General features: G+C 48.4%; 1 protein-coding gene and 1 long non-coding RNA gene across 6 annotated transcripts in view; one reads left to right on the plus strand and one right to left on the minus strand.

Moving 5' to 3' along the window:
- LOC149336261 (solute carrier family 60 member 1-like) overlaps positions 1–18,224 on the plus strand; it is a 309,160-nt gene that overhangs the window by 18,261 nt on the left and 272,675 nt on the right. The gene's annotated exons all lie outside the window — the stretch shown is intronic.
- Positions 5,440–7,667, minus strand: LOC149336262 (uncharacterized). Of its 5 annotated transcripts, none has more exons than XR_016284240.1 (4): positions 7,231–7,667; positions 6,604–6,751; positions 6,341–6,491; positions 5,440–6,202 (listed from the first exon to the last, which is right to left on the minus strand). It is a non-coding gene; the product is annotated as an uncharacterized LOC149336262 (long non-coding RNA). The 5 variants fall into 5 exon arrangements; XR_016284237.1 differs by lacking the exon at positions 7,231–7,667 and having other exon boundaries at positions 5,440–5,667; positions 6,038–6,202; positions 6,604–7,224; XR_016284239.1 differs by lacking the exon at positions 7,231–7,667 and having other exon boundaries at positions 5,440–5,935; positions 6,038–6,202; positions 6,604–7,224.

Consider the following 18,224-nt stretch of genomic DNA (forward strand, 5'->3'; position numbering starts at 1 on the left):
GAGAGATTACAAACGGTCTCAGCTGTTGCTCTCTTCAATGGTTTCCCGGGCCGATTAGGGCTTGGAGAAGAAAGAAAAGGTTTCAGAATTGGAGAACATTTTTGGGCATGATGACCCTTCTGGACCCTTTTGAAGCGAAAAGCTTCACTAGGCTAGTCAACACCGGGTCTGGCCTGCTCCGTGATCAATCTTAGCCACAGCTGCGCATGCGCGTGTTCGCCGCGTGACGTCACTGGAGAGGCGCAGGTGGTCGGCGGAGCCGCCGCCCAAGGCGGCTCCGCCGGTCGACCTTCGCCGTCGTTCGCGCGCTCTGTGCGTGTTTACAGAGTGTGCATCGGCGCGCGCTCGGCTTCCTCGTATGACGCTACTTGCAGTCGCGTGTTTACCACCGTTACTACGCATGCGGAAGGAGGGCTATATAACGCGCTTGCCTGCACCGTTATCGTCGTGCTCCCAGTGTATTGTGCGCCATCTGCGACAGCCATGACGTCAAACAAAGCATAACTGTAGCTTTTCGCTTGTATATCCAGGCTTAACCAGAGCTAGGCCACTGCCAATTTTTTTTCTTGTTTATTTTAAAAAAGTGGTTTTCTTGTGTGGGATACCCTTTGCATATTCTATTTGTAATTTACTGTCCGTTCCCTTTGCATATTCTATTTGTAATTTACTATCCGTTTCTGAGGTCTTCAAGTTAAGCGAGTATTGTTGCTGCTGCTGCATGTCGAACCAGCTTAACTTGGGCTCAAATTCGTGAGATGGTCGGTAATGATTAAAACTTTTTGGCGCGTCAAGCTTGCAGGATTGATACTTCCAGGCACCTTTCGCTTCCAAGCGGTACATCGCCAGGAAGTTGAAGGTGAACACGGTGGCTCGAGGCGAGGGGTTCCTAAGCCCGGAGGTAAGACACGAGGCCATACAGGCCGCTGTTTAGCAGCGGTCGAGCGCTGGGTTGTAATTAGTATCGCAGCAGTAAAACAGGCGGAGATGGCTATCACCGGACGCAACAAGTGTGTTTTTCCTGTTATCTACAAATACAACACGAATGTTTGCCCCATTTACGGCTGTCCCGAGTCCTTCGGCAGTTGGGCGCCCTTAACCGCCCAGTAAAGGGATTATCCCTATCCCGCGAAATGGCACACACTGCGCACGTTCCCTCTGCCTGATTGGCCAGCTCAAGAGTCGAGCAGTCATAAGAAAGCAGCCCACCTCAGGGTTCTGCTTCTGACGAATAACAGACAGCTTTATATTAGCTGGTGATATAATGCGTTATTTACGTTTATGAAGAGCCGTTTTCGCATGCTGTTATGCTAGGACGTAGACAGTTAGTTGCAGGTGTGTACAACAGGCGCTAGCTTGGTGGTTGTGCGTTGCCAAAATACGGGGGAAGTAGCGATAGCGGTCTTTTTAAAAAAAATAAAAGTAATAGTCAAAACGAAGAGGCATAAAAGTATTTGCCGACCGCGAAAACTTGCGATTGTTTTTGTGCACCTCATCTGCAACCAGCGGAAATAAAAGGGATACTGTTGGTGACAGGTAGTACGACACAAAGACAGGAAGAATAGTTAGAAAGGACAGCGAAGAGTAATTACTATTTACTTTTTGTACAAGGGCCGCGCGGACACTGAAGTATGCGTGAACTGTCGCATGCAACGCGCACGCGGGCTAGATGCTAAGCGAATGATCGCAATGAGCTTAATAGCACGTCTGCGGCGAAAATCATTCGATTCGGGAGATACGCGAATTATTGTTGCACGCCGAAATGACGATTCTGATCCTGGCTTGGTTGAAACATTATTTCGCAGGGCCCCGTAGTCGGCGCTGCTGATATACATGCTCTTACCGGTATGATGACCGGAGTATGCGAATACATAGAGCGAAGCTTCCACGATGTCTAGAGAGAGAGAGAGAGACGCTTTAATGAAGAGCAGAGAATTTAGCCGGCGTTTAAAAATCGCTGGCATGCTACTCTGCGTAGGGAGGGGAATTTGGGAGATAAAGACAGAAGGAGAGCAGAGTGGAAGAGGTAAAAAAAAAAACGAAGATAAAATGCGGCCATGAAATGGGTACTAAGGATGCAATGGCGAGTATTGATGTAACCTATGGAGTGATGGAGTGCATAGTCCGTCAAATGGGCTGACGAAGTTCACTGCATGAAGAATGCATGAAGGTGACGTGCAAGTGAATTTAAAGCTTATCGAGATGTCCAATGTCTTTTAAATATGTGAATAGAAAAGTCATTGCAAGTCTCTGTTGCCTAAGACAGGCTAAGGGACCTAAAACTTTGTCCATTGTAAGGGGCACTGAGCAGAGCTTCTGCATGCAATGTTCATAGTACGCACGCTCGTTAGCATATGCAGGGCACTCAAGCAAGATATGCTCCACAGTTTCTATCGCGGCACAGTTGTCACAGTGCGGACTGTCCATTTGTCTAAAACGGTATCGTAAGCCGTTTGTATATGCAGCATTAAGACGGAGTCGATGATAAAGTGTTTCCAGATGTCGAGGAATTCTGGGTGAGAGCCTTGATCTAAGATGTGGGTCGATTGAGTGAAGAAATTGGTACTGATATGTCAGCAAACTCCAAAGTCGATACATTGTCCGTGAACGTGTCTATAGTGCTGCTGGACAGGAAACGGTAGACCTCCCAGTATGCAAGGAAGGGCACGTTTTTGACGGCGCCATTTCGTTATTCATCAAACGTCTGCATCCAAAGGTCCTCCCTGTGAACCCGTGGTGGTGCGAGAGAGGGACAAAAAGTGCAGACCAATTGGTGCGACTAATATTTGACAGATTCACAACAGCGCTACGGAACGAGGACAGAAGGGACACGAAAAACACAAGACGGGCGCTGTGTTTGTTGGTTTTTCGTGTTTTTCGTGTCACTACGTTCCGTAGCGCTGTTGTGAATCTGTTTATTAAGCATGAACCAACTAGCCCACACGAGAACCCTCTTAGATAATATTTGAAGCAGACGATAAATCCGAGGTATTTTGATATTCACAGCATCTTATATTTTTCAATAATTTGTACGCTCACGCACCACGTGTTTCAGCGAACACTTTCAAAAATTCCTGAAAATATTGGGTTCAACATAGCAAAAGAATAGGTGTACGATCACACTATCTGGCCAGGCAGAACAATATGCTGCAAAACCCCTCTAATTATCCAGGTAATTAACAAAACCCCACTAATTAACTATGAATTTATCGCAGCTGGGTGGTTAGTCCCAGTTGGGAGTCTGGTGCCGTGAACAAGGCGTTTTCATCTCAGTTTTTTAAACGAAGGAAAAACTCAATTTCTGGAGCCCTGCAGCGCGAAGAAATCCGACGCTTTTTCCCGCACGCGACCGAAGGTGAGCGCACGAGGAGCGCCGGATGTATGGCGTAAGCGAAGCGTCCGCTGGTGACGTGTCGTAATCAATGCAGCGCCCAATTCGAAACGCGTGTGCTAACTTTCCTCGCTATATATAAGCTTGGCGCTCAGCTTAGCGGCCGCCGTTATCGACCGCTTCGTCGCTGTGAGTAAGAAAAATTATAGTCATCGTCTGCTACGCGGCCGTCGCTTTTGGGAACACTGATAAGCATGTCTGCATGTGCTCTTTCTGTCTGGTTAACTCGGAAAGTGTTTTATAATCTTTTCTTGTTTTTGTTTTTCACGAGCTTCGTGAAAGAGATAAAGGTACTCTTGTCTGACAGTGTGCAGATTACTGTTCAACGTTAAATAGGGCCGGTATATCGACATGCATACTATTATTTCTGTCAAGCGTCTATTTTTTTATGCGGTATCAGCTTGTCTGCTACAATAAATGAGAATGACTTCGTGAAAAGACTCCAACTGAAAACATTGCAATTTTAGCACTAAGGTTTTCCCTACCGGCTGGCTCAATACGATTACCGTGTGCTGGATCAGACACGGCCCGTGCTGCAAGAAGTGCTAGTACTTAATTAGGAAACCTTGTCCGCAGGTGTTTAGCACTTTCTAGTTGTATAACAAACAGGAATGAATGAAATTTGTACCTTTTATGGATTTAGTTGGTTGCAGCCCCACTTGGACACTCCAGGAAAGAACTAGCATATGGGATGAAAAGAAGCCGTTTTCACATCACGTGTTGAAAATGATTGCCGTCTATTGCGATGCATAGTAGAATGCGGTCTTTGATAGAGTTAACGGCAGAAATGAGCATCTCTCGGGGAATCTTTTTCAATTGATATCTTGATACGCTCCTTCAGGTCTTCGAGGTTTGCTGACTCCGTATTGAAAACTTCGTTCTTAACGTATCCAGTGGTGACAAATCGGGCGATATTGGAAGCCACGCTGCCCCCCCCCCCCCCCCCCCCACGCGCGCGCGCGCGCGCACACACACACACGCACACGCACGCACGCACCCCCCGCCTAATCCATTGGTTGGGAAAGCTGCTCTCCAGGAATTGCACCGCCGAACGAAAAAAATCTCGCGGGGCTCCGTAATGCTGATACCACATTTTTTTTCAACCCGGCCAGTGGTATAGCTCGGAAGCAAATTCAGAGACGGCGCCTTTTAGGACGCAGTCTGTGTACTTTTTCCCAGTGAGGTTTCTGTCGGTGAAGTGAGGACCGACCATACGGCCGTCATAAATGCCACACCAAACATTTGCTGACCATCTTACTTGGTGCCTGTGCCGGCGTAGCCAATGTGGGTTCTTGTCGCACCAATAATGCGCATTGTACAAGTTGACATTGGAGTCCCTGCAATATTGGGCCTCGTCTGTCCGAAGCACTTTGTGCAGGAATTTTGGGTCTTCGTCGCATTACTTTAGGCACGAGTTGCAAAAATCGAGCTGTTTCTGAAAGTCATTCGGTGTCAGTTTCTGGTGAAAACACACATGATAGGGGTGGTAGCTGTGTCTTGATAGTGACCTCCAAACTGATGCCGATCTGGCTCCGTACGCGTTGACGATTTCCCTGGCACTTACTTCTGGCCTGACAGAAACGAACGCGAGGACATCAATGTTAAAATCGTCGGCTGCGCTCCCTGCCCACGAAACACAAAAAGCGCTAATAGACGTCTAAAAAAAGTCTCGTAAAAAAAAGCTTGACATCTAGAAGAAGTTTCACCTAAGCAGTTTTTTAGACTTAGACGTTTACTAGCCCTCTATTAGCTCTGCTAACGCTACGCTTGTATACGGCTAGAAAACTTCTGAGGTAGAACTGTTCTAGAATTTTTTTAGACGTTCCTTTTTTTTTCCGAAATGGGTGCCTGTATTATTTTACGCATTTCAAGACTGATTTTAGTGCTGCTTTTAAACCCTCTAAAGCTTTAAAAATGTTATAGTTCATTTTTCTGGTATACACCACTCAAAAATGAACTCAAAACTGATTTGCAATGACCCGAACAATGAGCCCACATTACAAGGGATGTATGGCTGTAGTAATGAGCCATAAATGTATGTGCTAGCACACTTTTCAGTCACTGCGTTACTCTTTATTGAATCCAGTGCATACACCCACACAAAAAAAGAAAGGGACCAGGAAATTAATGCTAGAAGCCATGGAGCGGTAAGCACTTGGATGGCGGGATGTGGACGACACTGAAGAGCTCGCTAGGTGCTCCAAAAATCGCTTTTCTTGCAAGGAGGATGCCAACTAGACGGTAACAAGGGGAAGTCAAATCCAGCTCTGTTCAGCAGCCTGCAGAAGTGAAAAATATTAGAGTAACCAAAAGCACAGTCAGTCAGGTGCATGTAGAATGGCCAATGAGGAGTCGGAAGCAAATAAGACCAGGAAATGGCAAGGAGTGACAGCACAGGCAATAAAATAAGCTAATTAAAAACATAGATGCATATGATGTCACTGCAAGCGGCATTTCAGCAGAGTGCTACGGCTCACCATAAACTCAAGAAGTCAATCACTGTGGAGGCCTTTAACAGAAGCAAAATCCAAACAGCGTGCATGGACACTGAAAGCCAAGCAGTCAATAGCAAGTGCACTGCCTTACTGTGATGCACACTGTACTCATAGAACCTCCTAAGCGGCATCTTGCAAACAGGCTTTCTCTTACCTGCAAGATGTGGCTGAATCAAAAGTGGTTGATGTTTGACATCTTGCACCGTCGCATGAAAACATAGCAGAGATGCTGCTGTCCTGGTAATGCCTGCATCACTTCAGTAAACACCAGAGATGTGTTAAATCTTGGACCTTAACTTGACAGCCACACAGGGCACATCTGAAAGATAAGACAAATAAAAGTGCGTGTGTATAAGGTTTCTAACACTGCATTGCCAAAGAAGCCCTTTCTAATCTGTACGATGAAGCTCAAACAGTGGGCAAGAGATTGCTTACACCACTGCAAGAGATTACTGACACCACTGCACAAGAAGCATTAGTCCAGATTCCCACCTCAGAACTGAAACAATCTCCAGGCCAAGTCGTCTGAACAACCAAGTACAAGGTGCTGCTATTAATTTGCGTGAAACTAGACCAGGTCCTTGCTCCTCCGGCCAACAGTTGGAGTTCTAAAGGACAAACAAATAATGGGGCTTGTGGAATGAACATTAGCAAAGAGCCTAGACCTATACAAGAAATCATGAAGTGAAAGAAAAGGAAGGAGTTGCAAAGCGTGCTTACCAAAACTTGAGAAGTTGAGCAGGCAAGGAGGTCCTCTGAAAACCACTGTTGAACAGCCTGTACCCAAAACGAAATGTACACAGTGAAGTAGGGACAACGCCAGCTGTGCACGGTGCAATGGTTTTCCAAGAAATAAAAGCTGCCATGCCTGCAAAGAGCCGTAGTACTTTACTGCACTGTCGAACAGCCTGCACACATACAGAGCAGCACCACTGAGTAAACTACCTTTGTGCCGGGGCTCTCAATCGCAATGAAATAAAAGCTTGACGCAGTTAAGATAACCAAAGCCTTTTTAACGCGAGTTTCACTGACGGCAATCACAGCAAGGAGAATTGGAGCACACAGGTGGCCAGATGAGAGTCCTTGGCAAGAGTACCGTTCACCTTGTCATCGCCTTGGTAAAGAAAGCAACTCGCATGCGATAGCAGCCTAGTTGTATCCACTTAACAAAAGCTCAAATACATGCAAATGTCCTGTTTTAATACATTCAACGCTGCACTTTGGTATGTAAAACACTGGCTGATACTGTTTTGTGATTTGTAAACCAAAGGTTCAATCAGGCGCGTTAGTGGCTTAGCCGGCAAAGCCGACACTTTCACCACAGAAGAGATATGGAAGGTTACTTACTTTTGCGGAAAACGAGGCTCACATCTCAGTGCAACACTGGTAGTAAACGATACCGCAGAAAAAGAGGAAAATGCAAACTGCAGCGGCGTGAAGTGCCAACCAGCGCGGAAAAAAGTGCGCAGCGAAACGTACTACAACGTGCGCAGCATCCGCTTCGCGCGCGTAGCTATCGCTAGCCTCTGCAACGCCAAATGACCAAATGAAGTACTAAATTTCTAAACGTAAAAATAAACAAATCATCAAAGAACCAAAAAACAAATTGAATCTAATACTTTCATGTAAAACTAAGCACTTGCAGCTTCCACTAAGATTTTTTTCTGCTTTAAACGGCTAAAACCACTTTGGCAAACTATCCTGCATCGCCACCGTGCGGAGCGACACCAAGCAGCAAGCTGCGGCGTGACTCAAGAAAGATTGGCTCCAAGATACGCCGCCACGAAAAGATAGCGCGCGGGTGATCTGCGCGATAAACCGCGCGAGCGAGCCCGGCGAAGGCGGCGGGAAGGCGGCGAAGGCAGCGTGCGCTGCGCACATGGCTGCGCATGTCAATCCGCATGCTGCCGCCAGCTCGCCGAGGCGTAACAGAGGCGTTCGCAACATGAAGCAAATTTTTTCACTCGCGTCGGCTTTCAGGGCAATTATATGTTACCTAAATCCAGCCTTACGAGTGGAGGGTTAGCTGCACTCGATGTGGAACGTGATTCGGGCTCCGTAGGAGAAAACGCGCTTTCTGTGTTCGAATACAAAGAGCGGTCTTTGCACCGGCGCGCCTGCTCTTCGAAACGTCAAGCAGGCGAACCATCTAATTTATGTGCCGTGATTTACAGCATGTTTAATCCACGGTGGCAACTCTCTGCTGATTACTGGCGCATCTCCTTGACGTGGTCTCAAGTTCCACTTGTTAGAAACAAGTCTAGAAAACATCTGACTACAGATGTTTCACAGAAGTTTCACAGCAAACGTCTGACTGCAGATGTTTAAGAAACGTCGCAGAGGAAACTTCTTCTTGTCGACATCTATGAGACGTTTGAACACAGCGCACGACGTTTGTAGTCATTTGAAGCTGTTCTGAGACGTTCGTAAGACGTTTTGTGTTTCGTGGGTGGTCTCTTCCTTCTCTGAACATGAACTGATCCACTAGGCATAAATTGATTAAATATCGATATCAACGTGGGACGAGTCGGCACACGACGACCAGGATGTTGGGCAGCATTCAATCTGGATGCCAGCTCCGTGTCCATTTGCGCTCTCACACACAAGCTATCATGTCCACCTTCTCTGCAGTGGAGTATTGGGGTTGCGCTGGCGCGGCCATTCCCACAATTCACACAATGCGGCGTGACGTTTCAATCCCAGGCGGCACTTCCACACATTCAAGTGATTTGAAACACTGGCACTGCAATGGCCTTGTCACACGCGCACCTCCAAGACAAGCAGCTGAAATGCAAACGACTGCGCTCCATTGGGAAACTGAAGCTAACACACGCTACCACAACCGCAAGAATAACTGCCCGATAGCACACAGCCACTGCCGCGCGAGCTCTCCTTGCCACGCTGACAAAGCTCTTCTTTTTCAGACGAGGTTCCTGATGCGCAGCGATTATAAGAAAACAGATGATCAACCTAGTCAATAAATGAATTCATGATGAACTCTTTCTTTCTTTCTTTCTTTCTTTCTTTCTTTCTTTCTTTCTTTCTTTCTTTCTTTCTTTCTTTCTTTCTTTCTTTCTTTCTTTCCTTCTTTCTTTCTCTTTCTTTCCTTCTTTCTTTCTTCTTTTCTTCCTTTCTTTCTTCCTTTCTTTCTTCCGTCCTTTCTTTCTTTTCCTTCCTTTCTTGCTGCATGACCACGTTCTTCGTCGCCATAATACCAGGCAGGCAACTTAGTTTTCATTCGAGCCAGTCCGCCTGTCGCGAGGGCCCGAGCTGCTCACGGCTCAAAGGCTCAGCCGATTTGAAGCCGTGTAGTTCTGTCAGCTTCGTAAAGGATTTGCCCCAGTACGGTTTCGTAAGGAAGCACTTTCTTTTTCGTGTGCCTTTCTTAGTTGTCTTACGCGGGGCCGAGGTCAGCTTTCCGTACACAGAGTTCTCTTGGTGTAAGTAGATCACATATGTGGGTTGTAGACTACTGTATCAGCACCCTCCTCATCCAGTGTCCCTCTACGCACACACACACTTTTTAGTGGCAGCGTCTCTAACGCTCAAGGAATGTCAGTCGAGACTAAATGATGCAAGCTTTCATACCTACCTCGTTCGATTATGTCTCAAAGAAACAAAATAAAAATTGGCAGTGGTTTAGCTCTGGTTAAACCTGGAGGATTGCGAAAGAAACGAGGAGAGAGAGAGGCGATGGAGAGCACGCGGCAGCACGCTAGCTATGCGCCGCTACTGCGCATGCGCAACTGGAGAAAGCGGCGGCGGCACCTCGAGTCACCCGCGCAGCGACGGCGGCGGCGCGCCAGCTGTGCGCCGTGTGACGTCTCTGCTCCTCGCGCATGCGCAGTATGGTCTTTCGTCAGCTCCGCGAAATGGCTCGGCGACTCGCGTATGTTGCTTTCGCAACAATGTATAATTTACAGCGATACATGGATATGAAACTTTTTTTTTATAGTGAGCGGCCCAACCCCCAGTTTCGTATGTCGTCCCTGAAGAACACCTTTGCGCTCACCCACGGGGTAATTCTAATGCTGTCCGGGTATTAGAAAGGCCTGAGCCCTAAGGAAGCGTGTCGAAACGGTGTTGTGGACAGTACTGAGAATGCGCTATCTGTCGATATGCATGTCAGACGGGCCTAGACCACCTAGTAGGTGAGTGGTGATTTAGATGGGCCAACCTAGAGGACGCCAACCTAGAGGACGGTGGCAACAACGGCAGCAGAAGAAAGTGGCTGCAATAATAAACGAAGGGACGAAAAAGAAACCAGTGAACCAGCATCCCGCCCATTTTGTCCTTATTCTCCGTTCACAAGCCTGCCCACTGCCACCAGCTGGGCCACTATCCATCCAGACCGCAGATACGAGACAGATGAAGAAAAAAAAGATTAGACGCTCAAAGTACAGGCTGAAGGAGCATGGAAGAGGCAAAGCTGTAGCTATTTCTGTACCCTGTGATCAGGCGGTAAGCAGTCCTCCTCTGCACCTTCCCCGCTCCTCGCCTATCATTCAGGATGGCTAGATCATCCGTTTAGGCCTAGCTGCTGACTAAGCTGACAGGCTTATCAGTGGGCTGGGGAAGTTGGTGACTTCGCTCGTTTCCTAATTCATTACCTCTATCCCATTAATTTGTCGTTGATATCGTTCGTAAAGCAGCTTTTCGGGGAAGCGCACCACAAATGTAAAAAATAAAATAGGTTTTTTGAGGTAAAGAGAAGCTTTGTGTGGTATAGTTATACCAGTGTTGGTGGACGTCAGAAAACAGGCGCATCATGTTAGCTTGTAAAGTGAGTAACCAAACTTTGATAGTTTAGTTACTCCCTATGCTGCGCAGCGAGGTGTCGAGGAGCGGGGAGCACAGAGAATGCCACGTGACACGTGCGCCACGGAATGACACTATTTGATGGACGTCGCTCTGGGCTTTCCGTAGGCGCGCGTTTTTCAAAATGCGTTATTAATGGCCCAGATTTGACGAGCCGCAGCAGCGAGGGTAATTGTGTTTTCGAAATTCTAAAAACTGTTCGGGCTATTATTAATGGTCGGCTACAAATCTCTAGTTGCAGTCAGGCGCCTATCTTCGAAAGTTAAAGAGTTAACTATCAATATTTACTTACTCTCTTTACAAGCTAACACGATACGCCTGTTTTCTGACGTCCACCAACACTGGTTTTACTATGCCGCAAAAAGCTTCTTTTCAGCTCAAAAAAAAAAAAAAACCTGCCCTTAAAGATTAGTGATAGGTTTCCCGGGAACACGCGGTGTATGCCGGTTTGCTAGTTTCTTCGTTCACTTTGTTGGGTCTTCAATGTCGAGGTTTGTCCTGATAATGAATGAATGAATGAATGAATGAATGAATGAATGAATGTTCCACAGAATCGAGCGTCACGTTCCATTTTTTTTTGTATATCATCATCATCATCATCATCATCAGCCTGACTACACCCACTGCAGGCCAAAGGCCTTTTCCGTATCTCTCCAATTAACCATCCCTGTGCCAGCTGCAACCACCCTATCCTCGCAAACTTCCTGATCTCATCCGTTCACCTTTCTTTCTGCCGTCCCCTGCTACGCTCGCATTCTCTTTGAATCCACTCCGTTACCCTTAAAGGGTCAGTCTACTGAATTTTATCGACCATATTTTCTTTGCGGCAACCGATAGCTCTTTACTCAAGTTACCGTTTAGCCAGCTGTGGGGCCAAGGAGTGCGGTAGAACATTTTAAAATAGAATTTATTAATGTGGGAACACATCTGTATGAGATGGTAGTCTCATCTGGCAACCATCTGGATTTCCGCCGCGCGGCGACAAACATGGCGGCGCCCGTCGAAGCGGGACCTCTCGCTTCGGACTGAATTGTCCTTGTTGCTGCCTTTTACAGTGCGTTCACTGGCCATAAATGGGGCGCCTGTCTTTCGCTTCGTCCCATCTCGCCTAAAAGAAAACATATGAGAGATAAATTTCCTTTATTTTAATAATTAGAGTGACGATTCTGCCGCTCCTAGGCTTAAGTGGACAGTCGGTTTCTGGTCGGTTTGTTTACAGCAATGGTTCCCGTCCTGACGACCAGATGGCGCCACTATAGGCTGAGTTTATTTTTGCGTCTCTGCTAGCATACGCTAAACTAAAAGTGGGAATGTGCCTGCGTTTGCGTACGTGTAACTATAAATATTCATGTGATTTACAGAAAAAGCGAGCGGTACGCCTTCTACAGTTTACTAGAACAAAACGTGCGTTTCTCTGACATTGGGGCATACAAATGGTACATAGTATATTCACTTATGCTTCTACAAAAAAAGACTACCACTTTCTTGAACAAAATGAACGTTTGGGGTCGCCGCCATGCTTTTTTACGCGACTTTTAACGCCGAAATAAAATATAAATTCCTGCCTAAACCGGGCGCAGACCCCTCGTTATTGATGTTATAGGGTGCCAACTACCAGAATATGCCATTATTTATACACTCATCTCGGTGAGTAGGCTGACCCTTTAAGGACCACCGGTTATCTTGCCTTCGCATTACATGCCCTGCCCAAGCCCATTCCTTCCTCTTGATTCCGACTAGGATGTGATTAACCCGCGTTTGTTTCCTCACCCACTCTGCCCCTTTCCGGTCTCTTAACGTTACACCTATCATTTTCCTTTCCATAGCTCTCTGCTTTGTCATTAAAGGTGCTGTGAAGAGGAATCTGAACTCGTCTTTTTGCCGCGGGAACTAAATCTGCACGTTCCCAGCATTCTTAGAAGCTTCGATTTATTGCCCTGTATGGCCGATTTCCCTAATTAAATCGAATTAACGTCCGGCTCCCGCCTTTTTTTTTTATTCTCCCCCGTACGGTGGGCGGAGTCGACCAACACGTGGAGTGCCTTTCACCCAGTCCCGTGGCTGCTTGCCGCTCTGCCATCGGCGGAGTAATACGTAGTAGTCCGTAGAAGCAAATAGTTCGCGCGTATTTTTATTTCTGCGGGCTTATTTTGCGGCTATATTATCTGCGAATGAAACTATTTATTCACGGAAACCTAAAAAACAAAATAAAACGAAAGCAAAACCTCCACGGAGCTGGCTGAAAGGCACTCCACGCCTTGGTCGACTCCGCCCACCTTACGAGGGAGAATTCGAAAAAAAAAGGCGGGAGCCGGACGTTAATTCGATTTAATTAGAGGAATCAGCCACACAGGGCCATAAATCGAAGTTTCTAAGAATGCTCGGAACGTGTAGATCGAGTTCCCGCGGCAAAAAGACGAGTTCACATTCCTCTTCAGAGCACCTTTAAGTTGAACCCTTTTCGTTATCCTCTACGTTTCTACCCCCGTTTCCGCCGTGGGTCGAATAATCCTGGGACGATAAAACGTAACGGTTACTTCTTTTTTTCCGATTCTGCCCTATCCTAATCGTTCACTGCGCCGACTACCCAGAACATGGCGGTGCAATGTCATTTATTTGCTCAGCTCCATTTTGTCCCCATCGTTCCCCGCGCCGACTGGCAACAGCCTGGCGCCGCTTGAGACAGCGACAGAGGGCGACAAGAACGGAGATGGAATGAAATGGGGATAGAGTCGTTTTATTACCCCGGCCTTGGAGGGTAAAGCAACGCCGGCAAGCGCCAGCTTTTCCCTCTGTCCTCGTATAAGCGCACTGCCCCAGCGTACTGCCAGGGTTGCCTGCACTCCCGAATTGCGATCGATGTGTGCCCTTCCCTTTCTGCCCCCGCGCCGTGCTGGAGAAATAGGGATGCGGCGACGGCGGGATCCCCAGGGAGTTCCGAGCACGACGACCTGCGACCGTCGGCCTCCCTCTCCCGCCTACGTGCGCCCTCAGAGGGAAAGGGGGAAAGCTGCTCCTGGGGAAAAAGGGAGAGGGGCGATGTGGGGGAAGGAAATGACATCCTCGCTTGCCAAGGCAGCAGACGCTCCTGAGCGTACGGAGCTGCTAACGATTCGCGCTGCTGCTGGTCGTCATATTGCAATGGGTAAACCAATGCTTCTGGACAGAGACCAGAGAGGAAACAAGACCCCAGAAGCCTCGTTTGCATGAACCCGACAGCGGCGGGTCGAGTCAGGGGATCGAGTTGAGCAAGGTCAGCCCAACTCGACGATGCGTGCTTACATGAATTCGATTTTAGCGAGTCGAGACCGCAGTTCAGCGGAAGTGTCGAGCAGCGCAGCGGGAAAGGGCAGTGGCAGCCTCCAAGACTGCGGCACGGCACCGCTGCCTCGCAGGCGCGACGGCGCAAGCGAAAAACAGGTTCACATTTATCCTCTCCACTCCCGCTAACCCGACTCTACGACTCGATGCTTTTAGGAAGGCGGGTGAAGCGAGTTAACCTGCCCCCTGCAGGCGAGTTAACTCGACTCGCTCTGCCGCTTATTTTACTGGACTCGACAGCGTTTACATGCGCCCAACAACTGTTTTTTTTACCCGACAAGCTAACTCGACTCGACTCTATCGAAACAGACCTAGAGTCTCGGGCGGCTTGGTGTGGCGAACGGCTCAACGTCAGCTGTCCAGGTTCCACTACAGCTTCTTAGGTTTGGGGACAGGCACGCTCGAGAACAGCACGGAGCGAAGACGAGGAATGCGCCGAGTCCATATGCGGACACTGCAAGATATATCTCGAGGGAATGCGAATTTAAAAAAAAAAATATCATCATCATCATCATAATCATCACCATCTCCACCGACAGCAGCCTAACTACATCGACTGTAGTTGGGTGGAAAGCTAGAATAGCGGGATGTACTCCTCTTACGAAACACGATAACTGAAGAGCACGAACCATTCGGCTCGTATTGTGACGTCCTTCTTCTTGTGTTTTCGTGTTTCGCGCTTCTTCTAAGATGAACTAGTCCACTGAACGACAAGGCCTTTCCCATGTCTCTCCAATTAACCTCCGGTCCTGTGCCAGCTGCGGGCTTCCCGCAAACTTCCTCATCTCATCCGCCCACCTAACTCACTGCCGTCCCCTCCTACGCCTGCCTTCTCTTGGAATCCACTCCGTTATCCTTAAGGACCACCGGTTATCTTACCTTCAGACTACATTATCTGCCCATGTACATTTATTCTCTGATTTAAAATCGTATTTCATTAACTCGCGTTCATTCCCTGCCCTGCTCTGCTCTTTTCCGGTCTCTCAACGTTACACCTATAATTTTACTTTTCCGTTGGTTTGGTTAATGAGGTTTAACGTCCCAAAGCGACTAAGGCTATGAGAGACGCCGTAGTGAAGGGCTGCGGAAATTTCGACCACCTGGGGTTCTTTAACGTCCACTGACATCGCGCAGTACACGGGCCTCCAGAATTTCTCCTCCTAAGAAATTCAACCGCCGCGGCCGGGATCGAACCCGCGTCTTTCGGGTCAGCAGCCGAGCACCATAACCGCTGAGCCACCGCGGCGGCCCAAGCCTTTTCGTTAGCCTCTAAGTTTCTGCCCCGTACGTTAGCACAGGCAAAGTATAACTATTATGCGTTTTCTTCTTGGGGGATGCTGCTAAGTTGCAGTTCATGACCTGATAGTGTGTGCCAAACGCACTCAAGCCACTCGTTTTCTCCAATGGTTTTTTTCACTCTCATGGTCGGGATCTGCGGTCACTACCTGTCCTGAATAGGTGGATTCCCTGACCACTTCCAACGCTTTACTGCCCATCGTAAACTCTTGTTCCATTCCCAGACCACTAAACATTTGCTTAGTTTTCTTGTCATTAATTTTTATACCCACCGTTCTGCTTTGCCTGTCTAGGTCCTCAATCATGTGCTGCCCTCGCTGCTCCTGAAACGGCGACCCCGCGTAGATAAGACCGGCGCAGATAAGACAGACGCGGACACTGGTAGCAAAAAGAAAACGGGGCTCAATGTTTGGCTCCGCCTTCGACCGCGATGAGCCGGCTCGAGTGACTGCGTAGTAGCTGAACGAAGGTGATCGACTGTCTCTGGGAAGGGGGGGGGGGGGGGGGGGGGGGGGGGACAGAGTGGATTCCGACAGAAGCAGAACGAGGCCACGGGCGGCGGACAGTTGGGTGGTGAGATGAGACTAGGAAGTTTCCGGGGATTCCCTATAAGAAAGAAACAACAGAAATTTTTTTATTGTAGCAACATACTTTCTGGTAGTGTTCAGGGACCTGAAAACAGAAATTCTTATAGTAAGAACATGACTTTTTGTAGCATTGTGCAGTGTCCTGCCGTAACGACGAAGTCAGCTGTGTCGCAACAACAGACAACTTCGCAATAATACAGAGAAATCTCGCAACGACAGCACTACAAAAAGCTTTGTCTTTGGGACCGGCTCTGTCGTATTTTTCGACTGGGCTATTTATCGAGGCCCGCTGCTAATGCAGGTCAGATGTGAATATGAAGACCAGCGGGGAGGCTCTTCTCCAGCAGCGGACGTCGCCTGCAAGACTGATGACGATGAAACGAAGATGAAGGCTGCTGTTACGCAGGCTGTTAACCCTTCATTTTAGTAGCTTCTCGAAAAAAAAAAAAATCCCTCAGCCGCGTTCTTCTAAATTAACATTTTCTTTCCGCTGCGAGCGGTGAGATTCTTGGCTGCCCTGACATTTTTTTTCTGGCTCTCTCTACGTGCTTGTTCACGCCGAAAATGCGACGCATTTCTTAGCAGATGTGGTAGGGCCCATTGTTTACACGTCTTCAGCGATTAACATTTCGCAAGTCGAAGCGACCACGAACTGACGTGCGGCAGGTGCTCGATCGCCTTGACGCAAGAAGAAAGCACGAACTTTAGCTTACGGATGAGCATGAATTTGCTCAGCAAACCTGTTTTATTGCGAAAGCAATACTACTCGCACTTTCAAGCCTTCGCGTGACCCGGCCGCAGTTACGTTTGACCTTTAGCGGAGTGAATACGGGCGACCAACTCGCTCCTTCAGATAGCCCGGCTGCAGTTACGCTGCGCCGCGCACCTGTGGCGCTACTGCCGCTGTGACGTCATACCAGCTGTAGATTATGGCGACCAACTCGCTCCTTCAGAGAGCCTGGCTGCAGTTACGGTGTGTGTTTGCCGCGCTGCGCACCTGTGGCGCTACTGCCGCTGTGACGTCATACCAGCTGTAGATTATTGTGAGTGGCCTGCCTGCATACAAGCGTCCAGCGACGCGCGGTTATGGCCAGAGCATAGGCACGTACCCTGTCATTCGTCCTAGCGCAGGATACTCTTTAGCTGCGACTGGCATAAGTCTGGGCCGTTCAACCGAGTGACGCCATACACATGGCCTGATGCCCATGGGAGTACAAGCGCGCTGATACGGAACCACCAAAGTCGTGATCGCAGAATGGCGTGCCATCGTTCAGGAACTAAATGAGGCGCGCCGATGAGCAATCAGTCTCCCGGTGATGTCGCCAGAGGCGGTTTATTTCTGTCACGCGCGACTAATGTACGTGTAGTGCACCGACGTGTGCTGCCGAGTTCGGTCATTCATTCCTTCATTTGACGCATGCATCGACCCGTCTCAAATTTGCCAGCACCGCAATGGCCGTGAATGAGATAATAGAGAGTTACAGCGTATCGTTACCGTGTTTAGGTTAACGTTTGCCGTGCTACCGGACGCCCGACTTTCCGGTTAGCGGCGCGCACGCCGGAATACGTTTTAGCATACCGTCTCTCCCGTAACTAGTTACTGTAAGGCGAAAACGAGTGATGACGATGGCAGATGCCCCGGAATTTATTGCAAACAAAAATACGCATGCACTGCAATAATTTCTATGCAATGAGATACTACATGCACTTTAATAGTCTTTTTCTCTGCATATAATGACGCACACTACTTTTTTGTTAACAGCCGGCTGAGCAGCTTTTGAAATGCGTACATGCAGCTAGCCACCTTGCCTGCTCTGGCCAGTAGACAATTTTACTAAGCAGAACGCAGTAAGCTCGCGTACACAGCGCTTATTACGTTGCGAACGCTGTAAAAAGCGCAACTACGACACCTGCAGTTCGCCGAGCTGCAGCCTCGCTTCTTCGAGCGTTTGGATGTAGACACAGTGGCGCCATCTAGATGCCGCTAGCCCAGCCCGGTAAACGGTCACGTACTCACGGTAACGGGCTTGCGTATAGCTCACTATAGGCTTGCGAAACGACAGATGTACCCAGAACATGGCGCCCGTGGCGGTCAACTGCTGATGACGGCACCCTGTCCGCATCTCGGCGTGCAACTGATGGGCGACTTTGCGATGTCCGTGACACATAACTTAAACAGCATGCGACGCAGAAGTATGCATTATATGCGCCCGCTATTCCCAATTTTTTTTGTTTCTTATATAGTTCGATTGGCGTCATGCAGTTGGAGCCCCACAGTTTTTCGGTAACGTCGCGGCGGCGTCAGCATATATGACGATA

Source organism: Amblyomma mixtum, chromosome 7 (genome assembly GCF_055824585.1).
Source record: "Amblyomma mixtum isolate Tamu chromosome 7, ASM5582458v1, whole genome shotgun sequence".
In the NCBI taxonomy this organism is placed as follows: domain Eukaryota; kingdom Metazoa; phylum Arthropoda; class Arachnida; order Ixodida; family Ixodidae; genus Amblyomma; species Amblyomma mixtum.